Source organism: Bos grunniens, chromosome 9, assembly GCF_055505025.1.
Source record: "Bos grunniens cultivar Pamir isolate PY7600 chromosome 9, Bosgru_T2T1.0, whole genome shotgun sequence".
Classification (NCBI taxonomy): Eukaryota; Metazoa; Chordata; class Mammalia; order Artiodactyla; family Bovidae; genus Bos; species Bos grunniens.
Window position 1 is genome coordinate 82,414,173 of NC_141173.1, and position 14,289 is coordinate 82,428,461.

Here is a 14,289-nt window from a genome sequence, read left to right on the forward strand (position 1 = left end):
TTGGTCATCTCAATAATGGAAATTCTACACATATCTCCAAAATAAATGACAATACAGAAAGATAAGATTTTTTCCCTTATGTGCCTCCAAAGATGTATTTATACACATAATTAAAACCCTAAAAATTTGCAACTTTTTTTAGCAACCAGCTTTTATCTTTCCAAAGATAAAGTCCAATCCGTACCCAAATTATTGCAAATTTCAAGTTAGTAAATTTTCCAATAATCTATATAAGTGTATAAAAAAATAAATTGTAGTCTTCAAGTGATTTCAAGTGGCTGAGGCTATTTTTTGTCCGAGGCCTACCACAAACACTTTCTTGAAGAACAAGTAACTGTGATCTGATGTGTGTGTGTGTTCATATATGTAGGTGTATGTGCACACACTCAGACGTGTCCAACTCTTTGCAACCCCATGAACTGTAGCCTGCCAGGCTCCTCTGTGTATGGAATTTCCCAGGAAAGAATACTGGAGTGGGTTGCCATTTCTTTCTCCAGGGGCTCTTCCTGATTCCGGGATCGAACCCACATCTCTTGCGTCTCCTGCATTGTCAGGCTGATTCTTTACCACTGCTGCTGCTAAGTTGCTTCAGTTGTGTCCGACTCTGTGTGACCCCATAGACGGCAGCCCACTATTGCCTATGAGAAACCTCAGTTTAGGGAACTGTGTTACTTTTTTCTTCTTAAAATATCTTCAGATAAAATCCACCAACATTTAGAAACTAAATGAAAAAAATAAAATATTAAATCAGTTCTCAAATTACTATGTAATATTTAACAACTCTATTAAAGTCTAATCAGCCATAGACTTTATCATAATCAGATAATGTATAGGACATTGCCTCAAGTATTTATTTCCTCAAATTTCTCTATGTGCCATGCAATTAAATTACAAAGCAAATATGTTTCAAAAAATAATGAAACCACTCAATACTGGGAACTGCAATAAAAGTACAGGACACAGGGTAACCAGTAACTGCAACGTGTGTGTTTAAAGAAAAAAAATCTGTTCAGGCATATACTCAGGTGCCAGATAATTTCCACTAGTACATTCACCACACAAATTCTACTTTATTGCTATGAATGCCCTTTAAACCATTGTTTCAAACGTTTTTGACCACAACCAACGGAGAAGGCAATGGCACCCCACTCCAGTACTCTTGCCTGGAAAATCCCATGGGCAGAGGAGCTTGGTAGGCTGCAGTCCATGGGGTTGCGGAGAGTCAGACACGACTGAGCAACTTCACTTTCACTTTTCACTTTCATGCACTGGAGAGGGAAATGGCAACCCACTCCAGTGTTCTTGCCTGGAGAATCCCAGGGACGGGGGAGCCTGGTAGGCTGCCGTCTATGGGGTCGCACAGAGTCGGACACGACTGAAGCGACTTAGCAGCAGTAGCAGCAGCAACAGCAAGGAAAAAATTTCATGTTGCAACCTAATAGAAACATATAATCACGGAAGAAAAGTTTTACATATTTAGCTTACTAGTTGTGATGTACTCGAGGATTAAAAAAAAAAGTTTTCTAAATGTTGATTTCATTCTACCAAATTAAAACACTCAGATTTGGAAAAATACTGCTTCAATTTCTTTATTTCACTCATGTTATTTTTAACAGCATGATCCTAGGTTCTGTTCAGAAACTGAATACGATTTGCCCAAGGCCTTAGGACACTCTCATGGATAGAGTATCTCTCAGAATCCACACCATTCCACATAGGATCGAAAACAATGGACCCCAAACAAGGGGAGAACAAAGAAAAGGCAGACAGAACTGCCCTGCTGATTGACAATCAGGGTCCCCCAAAATTACATGAGATAGTGTGGTGCAAAGGTTAGAACAGAAAACTTAGAATCAAGTCCCAAATCTACCACATCAGGCAAGACACTTTGGAGAGATTTAATTTTCTCATCTGTATTAAATAACATGGGGTAGGGGCCCAGTCTCATGCCCATAACTCTACTCCTAGAGTCTAGAACAGTGCTTGGCAGGTGGTAGGTGCACAGTAGATATTATTAAATGAATGAATGCATGAATAAATATCTTGTTCATCTGGTTGTAAGCAGGATGTCATCCAAATACGTGATTTTGTTTTTAAATTCAGTCTGAAATAATTGGAGAAACAGTATGCTGGCAGCTTCTCATTACTCTGATTAATTAAGCACGTCCCTCTTTTTCCAAGAAAAAAAGGTGGGGTCAGCGGAGGGTTGGAATGACATGTTCTGTATTTTTTTCTTCTCCACCTGCTATTCCTTATGAATATAAATGGTATGTGTACCCTCTCTCTACATGCAGTATAAGTGCAACACTGGTACCCTTTTAAACTACAAATGTAAAAATTGAGCTACCCACTGTAATGCATGTAAGTCATTTAACTTTCTCGGTGTCAAAAATTAAAAGGATTAAAGAGGGTCACAGATAGAAATTCCAAGTCATAGTAGTCAATTTTTCAGCTTAACATCAATCCTGGTAAATATTTCTATAAAGGAGGATGAAATTATTTTAATTGATGCTCAATCTGATTGAATTATCCTTATTATCTATAACCTCACATTGCCCAAATAAAAAAATTAGTCCGTTATTTCATTAGTCATTAATTCCTCAGTTCTTTCAAGTATAATATCGTGCCAGCTTCTATGAGGAATACAAAAGATTCCAGTCCTTGCGATCTTAACATGACTTATCATGAAACTGTCCACTAACTATATAAAAAAATAAAATATTATCTGCTTAAGCACAATCTTCCCTGGTGGCTCAGATGGTAAGGAATATGCCTGCAATGCGGGAGATCCAGGTTTGATCCCTGGGTTGGAAAGATACCCTGGCGAAAGGAATGGCAATCCACTCCAGTGTTCTTGCCTGGAGAACTCCACGCACAGAGGAGCCCAGCAGGTTACAGTCCATGGGGTCACAAAAGAGTCAGACACAACTGACGGACTAACATACACATGTATTATTGGAGTAAAAATGGCAACCCACTCTAGTGTTCTTGTCTGGAAAATTCCATGGACAGGGGAGCCTGGTGGGCTACAGTCCATGGGGTCACAAACAGTAGGATACAAATGAGCACACACACCATATAGTACAGTTTAAGAGATCTGGACAAAAAAAATTTACCTTGATAACTTATCATCTAAAAGTCCAGATTTCAGGGACAGCAAATAAATGGCAAGTCATTAGCCATTTTCTTCATCCTCTAGTACCTATGTCAGGCTAATTATTGGAACTTAGGTATGACCTCTTTCAACACATCTCTCTAGCCACAATCAAGGATGATGAAACTTATTTTTCATCTCTAGGCTCAGGCCTTGAAAGGGCTAGAGAAAAGTATTTGCTTACATTATCTACCACATGAACCCTGTCCAACTACACATCAAAAGAACACCATCAACTTCTAAATCCATCGAAGAAGGGGTATTAATTTCTCTACATAGTCTAACAAAATGATTAGTTTTGCTTTAAGTCTTAAATTGTGTCAAATGTGACACCATTATGTCAAATGGTGATTATATCTATAAATCCAATAAAGATACTTTATAAAGGCTCATTCCATAACAAATAATATGCATGAAATTATGACAATTAATGTGTTCATTAAACAATACAAAAGTACCTAACGTAGAAATTACAAATTTACTGACCCTTAGTTCAGTCCCTAGAGGTAGCCACAATTAAGTTCGGTGTATGTTCTTCAAGCTTCTTTATGAGATATACTAGAGCTACTTTCTTTACAAAATATTTCTGGCAAACTTAACTTGTAAATGAAATATAGTATTTAAATAATAGAGGACTGATAATGCATCAGTCATTTTGATTTAGTTATCAGTTAATTTTGATTTAGTGCCATTTTATATCTAACACAGATTAGAGTCCAAATGAAACATGGGGAAAATGCATTAAACCCAGTGCTTTTTCAACATGAAAGATGTCCCAAATACATGTTTCATCTTTTATAATGAAAGATTCCACCCAAATTTTGTCAAACCTCAAAAAGATGGAACTTTCAATTGAAAAACATCCTGAGCAGATGGTGGTACCACATAGACTGAAAAAGAAATATCTAATTTGTGTTTAAATGAGAAACGCGAAATTTGAGAAACGTGCACTGAGAGTCACATCAATAGATATTCATGAAAACACACTTGCCCTAAAGCACAGGTTGTTCAGCAGAGAAGGAAGCTTGGTAAGAGCTTAGTTTAACACTTTCATTTTACATATAAGGAAGCAGACTCAAAGGTCACAAAGCCAAGAACACAGGCAGATCAGAACCGCAACCCACCGTCTCTTGCTATAGAAAACCTGTGCTGCCTCGGCATTCACTAACGTGAGGAGGAATTGTCTTATGTAGATGAGGGTGGGTTTTTTTTTTTGTTTTGTTTTTTTGATGGTTTAAACACAATTGCCTTTGGATTCTTAGCATCCTGGGTTCCTCTATCTTAGGACCCCCAGCTGCCCCCAAGCCTACAATTCTTTCTTCTCCATTCCAAGCTGGATTCTACAGTCTCTCCCATTAGTGCTCCGCCTACCCCTGCTTGTCTGTCTCCACTCTGTCCAGAGCCTTGCCTTTCACATTCACCCTTAGCAAAGTCTTGAGGAGGCTCAAAAATCAGAAATATGGATGTACACATCTCCATATTGGGGGCCACAATCATCAGAGAAATTGTAAGTGGCTCTAGGAAAGCTAAACATACAGTTCTATTATTAAGGATAATCAGGCCTAGGAGAGAGAATCTGATCCTCACAATTACCCAGCCAAAGTCTTGACTCAAATTACCATATTCACATTCCAAATATGGGGCAGCCCTAAAATTTCAAAGGCTATAATTTAACCTTTGAAAATTCACATAATACTGGCACTCTTATGTTAGAAAACAGATAACTCTTTTTCATAACAATATATCAAAAGCTCAACAAAGAAAACAAATAAAAATTCAACAGAATTTGAAGTCAAAGAAGCAACATGGTAAAAGGCTATTTGTTTTATTTTTCCCTCATCTCTTCTGATCCACACCCACCTTTGAGCTCTCTTGAACAATCTAGAATTCAGAGAACCAGTTTGAGAACCACCACCATCTTTTAACACATTCACCTTCATTAAACAATGTCAACACCTATACAGGGTAAATGACGTGTGTAAAACACTGTAAATTGATAAGTATGGAAAATGTTCTATTTACCTGGTGGCTGAAAACTTCGTGCTCTTTTCCCCAAACATTAATGAACTATTTATAAATATTCAGTTCAGTTCAGTTGTTCAGTCGTATCCGACTCTTTGCGACCCCATGAATCACAGCATGCCAGGCCTCCCTGTCCATCACCAACTCCCGGAGTTTACCCAAACTCATGTCCGTTGAGTCGGTGATGCCATCCAACCATCTCATCCTCCGTCGTCCCCTTCTCCTCCTGCCTTCAATCTTTCCCAGCATCAGGGTCTTTTCCAATGAGTCAGTTCTTTGGATTTATAAATATTACATTGGTACAAAAGTAATTAAGGTTTTGCATTGCTGAACTTTGCTGTTTTGATATTGGAATACATTCTTAAATAAACATGATTGCTATTCATCATTTTAATGCACATTTCTCACTTTATGTTCTTTTGCTAATGACTTATTACTTATTATTTATTTTATATTTATTTTAGACTAGGGAAATGTTCTACAAAAAGCAAACTCAAGCGATTTTCTTATTCAAGTTCAAAATGGGTCATAAAGCAGTAGAGACAACTCACAACATCAACACTTTTGGCCCAGGAACAGCTAACGAACGTACAGTGCAGTGGTGGTTCAAGAAGTTTTGCAAAGGAGACAAGAACCTTGAAGATGGGCAGCATAGTGCCCAGCCATCTGAAGCCGACAACGACCAATAACTACACAAGAAGTTGCCAAAGAACTCAACATTGACCATTCTGTGGTCGTTCAGCATTTGAAACAAATTTGAAAGGTGAAAAAGTTCGATAAATGGGTGCCTCATGAGCTGACCACAAATCAAAAAAATCATTTTAAAGTGTCATCTTCTCTTATTTTACACAACAACAAGGAACCATTTCTCCATCGGATTGTGACATGTGACGACAAGTGGATATTACACGACAACCAGTGTTGACCAGCTCAGTAGTTGGACCAAGAAGAAGCTCCAAAGCACTTTGCAAAGTCAAACTTGCACCAAAAAAAAGTCATGGTCACTGTCTGGTGGTCTGCTGCCCGAATGATCTACAGCTTTCTGAATCCTGCCAAAACCGTAATATGAGAAGCATGCTCAACAAATTGATGAGATGCACTGAAAACTGCAACACTTGGAACCATCTCTGATCAACAGAAAGAGCCCAATTCTTCTCCATGGCAACGCCTGACCACAAGACACACCACCAACACTTCAAAAGCTGAACACATTGGGCTACGAAGTTTTGCCTCATCTGCCATATTCACCCAACCTCTCACCAACCAGCTACCACTTCCTTCAAGCATCTTGACAACTTTTTGCAGGGAAAATGCTTCCACGACCAGCAGGAGGCAGAAAATGCTTTCCAAGAGTTGGTTGAATCCTGAAGCATGGATTTTTACGCTTCAGGATTAAAATGCAGGAATAAAGAAACTTATTTCTCATTGGCAAAAATATGTTGATTGTAATGGTTCCTATTTTGATTCATAAAGATGTATCTGAGCCTATTTATAATGATTTAAAATTCACAGTCTCAAACTGCAATTACTTTTTCACCAACCTAATACCTTGTTCTGTATGGGATAATACGCATATTAAAAACAATTTTTCCCTTATCACAGATGCAGCCCACCTGTGTCCCTGGCCAAGGTCTATCTCATCCATGGCAGCAGGAGGGCACACTCCAGCACCAGATCCTCAGGTACGCTACCCATAGAACTGTACCCTTTCCTGACCCAGGTGCCACCTCTCAACAAACCCCCAAAATTCCAAACCTTCAAGCTGCAGAGGATACTATTTGCCCTTTGGTCCTCCTCCCAAAAAACACCCACAAAAATTAGCTTCATCAGCTCATGCTTTTAGCCCCTCTCCCCAAAAGCCCAGGCTAGGTAATAGTGTTCCTGGGATAAAGGGTTTTTTTGGGGGAGGCGGGGAGCAGGTGTTTGCCAAATACCGTCACATCCCTTTCCCTCCCCACATTTCCCCTCCATTCCTCTTACCTCCACAGGCATCTTCTCTCTTCATTCAGCTCAAAGTCCTCAGGTTCGTGGACTCACAAATTGATGCCTGAAGGAACCTATTATTATTGCAGTTGTACCTTCAGCCAGATGTTGATCCAAGCTGAGGCCAAGCCAATACTTGATTATCTCAGAGAAGAGTGACTCCAAATTCACACACCTCTACTGAAGCTAAAACTGGGTAGTTGCCAAAATAGTATCAAAAGTACTAGTCTTTCCCTGAAGAGAAATGATCTCCAATTTGGGAGAGATGATCATAACTAGATAAATCAAAATCATAAACATCTGACAAGTGGTTAATACATACAAGCAAAGGCTGGTGGTGATATCTGAGAGTCTAGGAAACTTGAAGAGCATTTCATCAAGTGAGGCGTCTCCACCATGTGCAAGGGGGAAGCTGGCTGACCAGCCTGCCAGCAAGGAAGTCCCCGTTCATGGACAAGTGAAGGGCATATCACAGGCTTCAATGGCTCTGTGACACTGGCACTGAATCAGTCAACTCTTTTGTTCTCTTTTCTCAACGAGCAGCCCTCCAGCCTTTAATTGGTTTCCCCTGCCATGATGAAAATGCCTAAACCTGGCAGAAAAAAAGTAATTGGACCTGCTAGGCATTTTCATCTTTCAGATGTAACTTAATAATCTGAAAATGGGATGTGTTAAGATTCTCATGAGTTAACTTGGTGCAACTCAAACCCACAGGTCCTGCTAAGGTATGTCCAACCTCCAGACAAGACTCAAGGGCCTTTGTGTCTAAAGATAAAGGTCCCAATCAAAGTTCTTTTCTGATACTTTCCCTCCCCATTCCCTTTTCCAGAGACCCTGTGACTTCCTGATTTTTAACCCCATTCCTGATAATAGAGAAGAATTGTGTATATTAATATTTTGATAAAACTATTCACATCCCTGGGCTTCCCAGGTGGCATTAGTGGTAAAGAACCAATCTGCCAAATCAGGACACAAAAGAGAAACGGGTTCAATCCCTGGGTCAGGAAGATCCCCTGGAGGAGGGCATGGCCATCCACTCCAGTATACTTGCCTGGAGAATCCAATGGACATAGGGACCTGGTGGGCTACAGTCCATGGGGTCAGGAGTCAGACATGACTGAAGCGATTTAGCATGCATGCAGTCACATCTGTCTTGCTCCATCTCACTGTTCACCATGTGTTCTCTAGTGGTTGACCCAGCAAATATAGTCATAACGCAGCCCAACTCAAGGCTACTGAACTCTACTCAACTGGACTACTCACCTACTAGAGCTTTTCAGGTGGTGCTTATACAGAGCATTGCACATACGCAGTGCTATAAATGATCTCAGCTGTTACATAACCATGTATTTACAAAACGTGGGGCAAGAGCAAGAGGCTATGGGGCGATAGAGCCTGACTATTGCCATCTTGGCCAATTGCTCTTTCCCTCCAATATCCCGAACCTTAATTCTGAGAAAGAAAGCTCAGTCGTGTCCAACTCTTTGTGACCCCATGGACTATAGCCTACCAGTCTCCTCAGTCCATGGAACTTTCCAGGCAAGAGTACCAGAGTCGGTTGCCATTTCCTTCTCCAGGGGATCTACCTGACCCAGGGATAGAACCCGGGTCTCCCACATTGCAGGCAGACACTTTACTGTCTGAGCCACCAGGGAAGCCCTAACTTTTCCAGGCATTTTTGATACATTTAGCAAATGTATTCAACAAATGGGTCTGCCCTGGTGGCTCAGACAGTACAGAATCTACTCGCAATGCACAAGACTCGGCCTCAATCCCTGGGTCGGGAAGATCCCTTGGAGAAGGAAATGGCAACCCACTTCAATATTCTTGCCTGGAGAATTCCATGGAATGAAGAGCCTGGCAGGCTACAGTCCATGGGGTCACAAAGAGTCATACAAGACTGAGCGACTACACTTTTCAACAAACAGTTCCTGTCTATCATAGCCACTCAAGAAATCATCTCTCATGCTTTGTGAATTTCCAGAGGCCTGGCAGAGGAAGCTTCACTTTGCCACTAATGTTCTTCTGTCCTGAAGGCTGCCCAGCAAGTAAGTGCCTTTTGGGATACCTAGGGTGGTTCTGGGGGGTCAAGTATTTGTACCTTTACTCTTTTATCTCTCTATCCTCAATGCCACCCACTGTTCCTGTATTTCCCAGGTGAAGGGGATTTGAAAGGCCATTCACACCCTACAGCAAGGACATGTCTCCTCTCCCTCCCCAGGAAGAATTCTCAAACCCTGAGAGCTTTCTGATCTCTTCAAGACACCGCACCACACCTACTCCGCATTTATATTAATTGCACCCCAGGCTAAATGTTGACTTTCTACCTTCCAGGATCACGTGTAAGCATCCAACATTATTCTGGGCACATATATTTTAAATTGCTCAATTGAGAAGGTTAACAATGCTGAATTGAAAGATATGAAATTGGGGGCCATCTGTACCTAAAAGTGGAAAGGTCATCTATGAAGATTAAGTCTGCTTCTTTATAAGAAAAACTGAACCAACAATGAGGGGCTATTCTCAAAAACATTCTTCCTTTGTACTTTTCTGGATTCTGGTGTAATATATTCTTGGTCATACTTTTTCCACTGTGTGTGCGCTCAGTCGCTCAGTCGTGTCCAACTCTTTGCAACCCCATGGACTGTAGCCCTCCAGGTGCCTCTGTCCATGGAATTTTCCAGGCAAGAATACTAGAGTGGGTTGCCATTTCCTCCTCCAGGGGATCTTCCCGACCCAGAGATTGAACCTGCTGTCTCCTGTATCTTCTGTATTGGCAGGCAGATTCCTTACCACTGCAAAATACCAATTAACATTCTAATTAAAATCTGACCCACATATATGAGCTTTCTGTACAGAGCTACCATCCCTTCTCCCCATGTCTCCAGGGACCAGACATGTATGTGAAAGGGGATATTATAGAAAATATTCTGCATGAGAACCCCCAGTTGCAGATGAAAGCAGTTAAGTCACTGAACAATAAAGCTGACTTTTTTCTAGTAATATTACAGCATACTACTGCAAGTTGGAGAGAGGGGTTCCCCCTTTGAAAGGTCTTCCACGTGTGACTTCCTTATGGCCTTTCCACTGTTTCCCCTTACCACCATGCAGGAGTGGGCTCCCACTGATAAACCCTGAAGAGAAACAGAATCAACAATAGAAATCAACAATCACAGGAAAGTCACTGGGTGACAGTGTGCATGGACAGCTGAAATGATTCCAGCCTCTACCCCTTTAAACTCCAGGAGCATCAACCTTAGCCATCATCGAAATCAGCACCAGCGTGGAGCAGGAATGAAGGCACAGGACTAAATTGCAAATGACACAGCTTCTCACTTCAGCTCATCTACCCATTAGCTTATATGCTTTTAGCAAGTCAGCCCCTCTCAATTTCAGCGTCTTCAACTGGAAAGGTGAACGAAGCTATCTGCCCAGTTTCTCAGTGCTTTCACTAGGCTTCCGTTAGGTGAGAGAAACAAGAGCAGAGGCCACTCCTGATCAAGGCTTTATCACAGCCAGGTGTCCAGATTAACAGCATCATAGCTGTTAATCCTCACAAGCCTCTTGGAGCTCATATTAACATCTTCATTCTACAAATGAGCAGACACAGACAGTTAAGGCCCTTGCCCAAGGTCACTACCTAATACATTATTCAAACTTGGGGCTCTTTAGCCTGTGCTTTAACTACCACATTAGACTGCCTCCCTCTGTTTTTGAAATAACATTGAAAACTAAGGGTCTATAAACAAAATGTCTAAGACAGCAGATCCCCAAAGAAACTGGCAGCCATGTTTGATTCACCCATTTCTTTTGGACTCTTTACCCAGTAAGTGCTTACTCCTGTCTCCTTCTTCCAATTTTGTCAAACTCCTTTCTCCTCCTCCTCCTAGCTTTTCCTTTTCCTCGTAGTTTTGCTTTTGTGCCCCTCTATTAGATCATTTTTAAGCTTTCCTAATTAACACAATGAGAATCACTCAAAAAAAAAGCATACCCTTTAAAAGTGCATGTAATTAAAAGACCTTATCTGAATACGTAAGTGGAACTAAATATTCAGTAAGAATGTAGGACACATTTACATTTTTTCTTTTCGTTTAACCACCTCTTTCTTGAATTAACTTTAGACATAGTTGAGACTTTTACAAAGGTAAAATAACAGAAAGCCTAGTAAATTTTTAAGAGTCATCATGAAACCAAAAGTCATTTCTGCTTTAGACTGTCAGCATATGATTACACGAGAATTTCATCAGATTGAAAAATAAGAACACAGAATCCTAAATTCTCAAGCTTTGGCAGAAGGGGGCTGTTTACCAATTTCAGTGTTGCCTCTTAGCCAAGGCTGATGGAGCTTCTCTTTCCTATGGGCCACAGAACACTTTGCTCATTCTATACCTATATTATCATAACCAGGTTATATTGTGGCCTGTTTTTACATCAGTCACCTCCACTAAACAGACGGCTAGGGCAAAAAACAGCATTTTACTCCCCTTTGTATTTTGAGCATGAAGGTTCTCAACACAAATTTGTTGAATAATGGAACAGAAACTCACATGCAGTAGAAAAACATGCAGCCTTGGCCAGTAGGGGTTATCACAAGATAGGACACATTGGTGATTACTGACTCTTGATTTGCCTAAATAATCTAACGTCTTTGGGTTTGGAGAAGAGGCAAGATACGTGGTGTGTTTTTCAAACCACCCTTCACAGATGGAGCAGGCTGGAGCTTGCTTGCTTTCATCCAGGTGGTACTGATTTTGAATTACAATTTACACCAACTCTGTTACACTGTCTGATTACCTAAAAACAAAACCCCTGTTTCCTCTCCAGGTATAGCCATTTGTGATTCTTCCACTCCCCTCTCAGTCTGCACATCACTTGTGGAAAAGGGCATGCAACTTTCGTTCCCACTGCACCAGAATTTTGTATTATTCTGATTTCTCCCTTTTCAACACACTCCCACACATCTTATACTAACTTATCTTTAGAATAAATTATTAGAGGCCACTATACAAACGAAGAAACACTGTGCCTAAAATTTCTTCAACCCGCCACATGGTAGAGTCCAGTTCTTCTACCTCCTGATTCCTAAGCAGGCACCCCCAGCAAAATCCCCCGGGGAAACTTTTACAAAAATGCTCAGGTCAGGACTTCAGCCTCATCACTTGCGATTCAAGACCTCTGCGGTGGGCCAAACAGGGATAAATTTTGAAAAACTCTCCAGGTGCTTAGGAGAACCACCTGCGGTTAGGCAGCCCCGCAGCAGACAACGTTTAAATCTTGGGTCAATATGTACTCCCCGAACACTTCAGCGTTACTTCTTTCCATCGAAGTGGCCAAACAGACGCGCAATCCCAGTGAAGTAGCTGCAACAGTTATCACTTGACTCGATTTTCTCAGTAGTACAAGGGGCTCCTGTGGACCTCCTCACACTTGGTAAACGAAAGGAGCACAGGCGGTCGTTTTCCTTTCGTACCCCGCCCTCCTCATCGCCCCCAACACACACACACACACGTCCGGCGCCAGTCGCTGATACCAACAATTCAGTTGCGCACCTGCAAACCCTATGGCCACTGTCGCCACGGGCAGCGTGTCCCGCCCGCCACCCAACAAGGACACCCAACCCCCATCATTCCGCTCCGTGCGTCGCCGAGGGTCCCGGGGGGTGCCACGGCCGCCGGTCCCTTTTCTCCCGAAGTCTGTGGGGACTTCCCTCGCCTTCACTAGGTCATTTTCTTGCCAACAGCTCGGTCTCTCGGGGGAAGGGCTACGCTTGAACTTGAGGTTCTCACGTTTGGGGTGGTTCAGAAATGATTCCCCTGCGGTAATGCAGACCTGCCGCACCCACCGCCCCCCAGCCCCCGCGCACCCTGAACTTGGATCCCGCCAAAACGTACCCCCGCGGGGGGACGGCGGGCCTGGCGGGAGTGGGCAGCGCCATCGGCTCCCCAGTCAACGTCGCCCGCCCGGCCCCGCGCACGAGCGAGGAGCCGCGGGCTAGAGGCGAAGAGGAAGACCGCCCGGAGCTGCACCAGGGCGGCCGCCCGCGGCACGTGGGAGCCGCCTCCTCCGGGCGGCCTGCACCCCGCTCCGGGCACCTGCCTCACCGCGCGCCCACCTGAACGCCGCTTCCCCGCCCCGCGCCTCACTTTCTTGTCCTCCCGACTGGCTGCCAAGTTTCTCTTCCCTGCAAAGTTCTCAAGCCGGACCCCACGGCCTGGCGCCGGCAGCTTGGGGGAAGCGGGCCGGGTCGGGCCCGGCGGCCGCAGGGCGAGCGGCGCGGCTCCGGCTCGGCGGCGCGGAAAAGAGGAAGGGGAAGAAGGGGAGGGGAGGCTCAGCGGGGTGATCCCCTCCGACCCCGGCCTGCCCCGCGTAGCCGCATCGGGGGATGCGGGCGCTGGTTTTCCGCCCGGGGCCTTGACCACTCTGCTTCTCTCCCAGTGACACCATTGTTACCACCTCCAGTGGCTAAGAGCTCGAGCTCTTGGGTCAGGCCACTCCTGTTCGATCTTGCTCCACTACTTAAAAGTGTGTTGTCTTAGACAACTTACTTTACCCCTCTTTGTAAAACTGAATGCCCTTTGGCTCAGTGGTGAAGAACCCGCCTGCCAATGCAGGAGACGTGGGTTGGATCCCTAGGTCGAGAAGATTCCCCTGGAGTTGGAAATTACAATCCACTTCAGGATTCCTGCCTGGGAAATCCCTTGGATAGAGAAGCCTGCAGGGCTGCAGTTCATGGGGCGACAAAGATTCGCACACGATTGAGGGCGCATGAACACTTATTAGGCAATTTAGTTTACCCTTCTTTGCAAAATTAGGAAAACGGTCCCCGTCCAGGGCGAATTCAGACTTTGTGGGGCCTGAAACTTAAAACAGGGAGAGAAGGAGTGTTCTCTCAGGACCTTGCGAGGGACTCGAGGAAGTGAGGGCCTACTGCTGAAGCCTCATTAACTCAACGTGTCAAACGCTCAGTTTGTTGCAAGAATTAAATGAGGCAAACGGTGAGAAAGGCCTGGAATGGGGGCCTGGAACACTCAACAGGTGTTGTTTGTCGGGACAATTTCTCTGTAATCGGTCAGGTGGATCTGAGAGGGGAGGAAATGACACTGATTGTCAATTATGTGACAGATGTTTTA

At 43.3% G+C, this 14,289-nt stretch overlaps 1 protein-coding gene and 1 long non-coding RNA gene across 8 annotated transcripts in view; one reads left to right on the forward strand and one right to left on the reverse strand.

Annotated features, from left to right (window-relative positions):
- PLAGL1 (PLAG1 like zinc finger 1) overlaps positions 1-14,101 on the reverse strand; it is a 97,343-nt gene extending 83,242 nt beyond the window's left edge. For 2 of the 7 annotated variants that reach the window (XM_086318156.1, XM_086318173.1), the window contains exon 1: positions 7,157-7,656. The gene's annotated coding sequence lies outside the window, so the exon portion shown is untranslated. Of the gene's footprint in view, positions 1-7,156; positions 7,657-8,210; positions 8,406-11,706; positions 11,850-13,050; positions 13,187-13,302; positions 13,441-13,953 lie in introns of those variants that run through there. The other 5 variants (XM_086318157.1, XM_086318161.1, XM_086318160.1 and 2 more) reach the window with 5 other exon arrangements.
- On the forward strand, positions 8,958-10,697 carry LOC147366255 (uncharacterized). The gene is made up of 3 exons (XR_015133285.1): positions 8,958-9,207; positions 9,317-9,501; positions 10,271-10,697. It is a non-coding gene; the product is annotated as an uncharacterized LOC147366255 (long non-coding RNA).
- Positions 14,102-14,289: the final 188 nt, after the last annotated feature.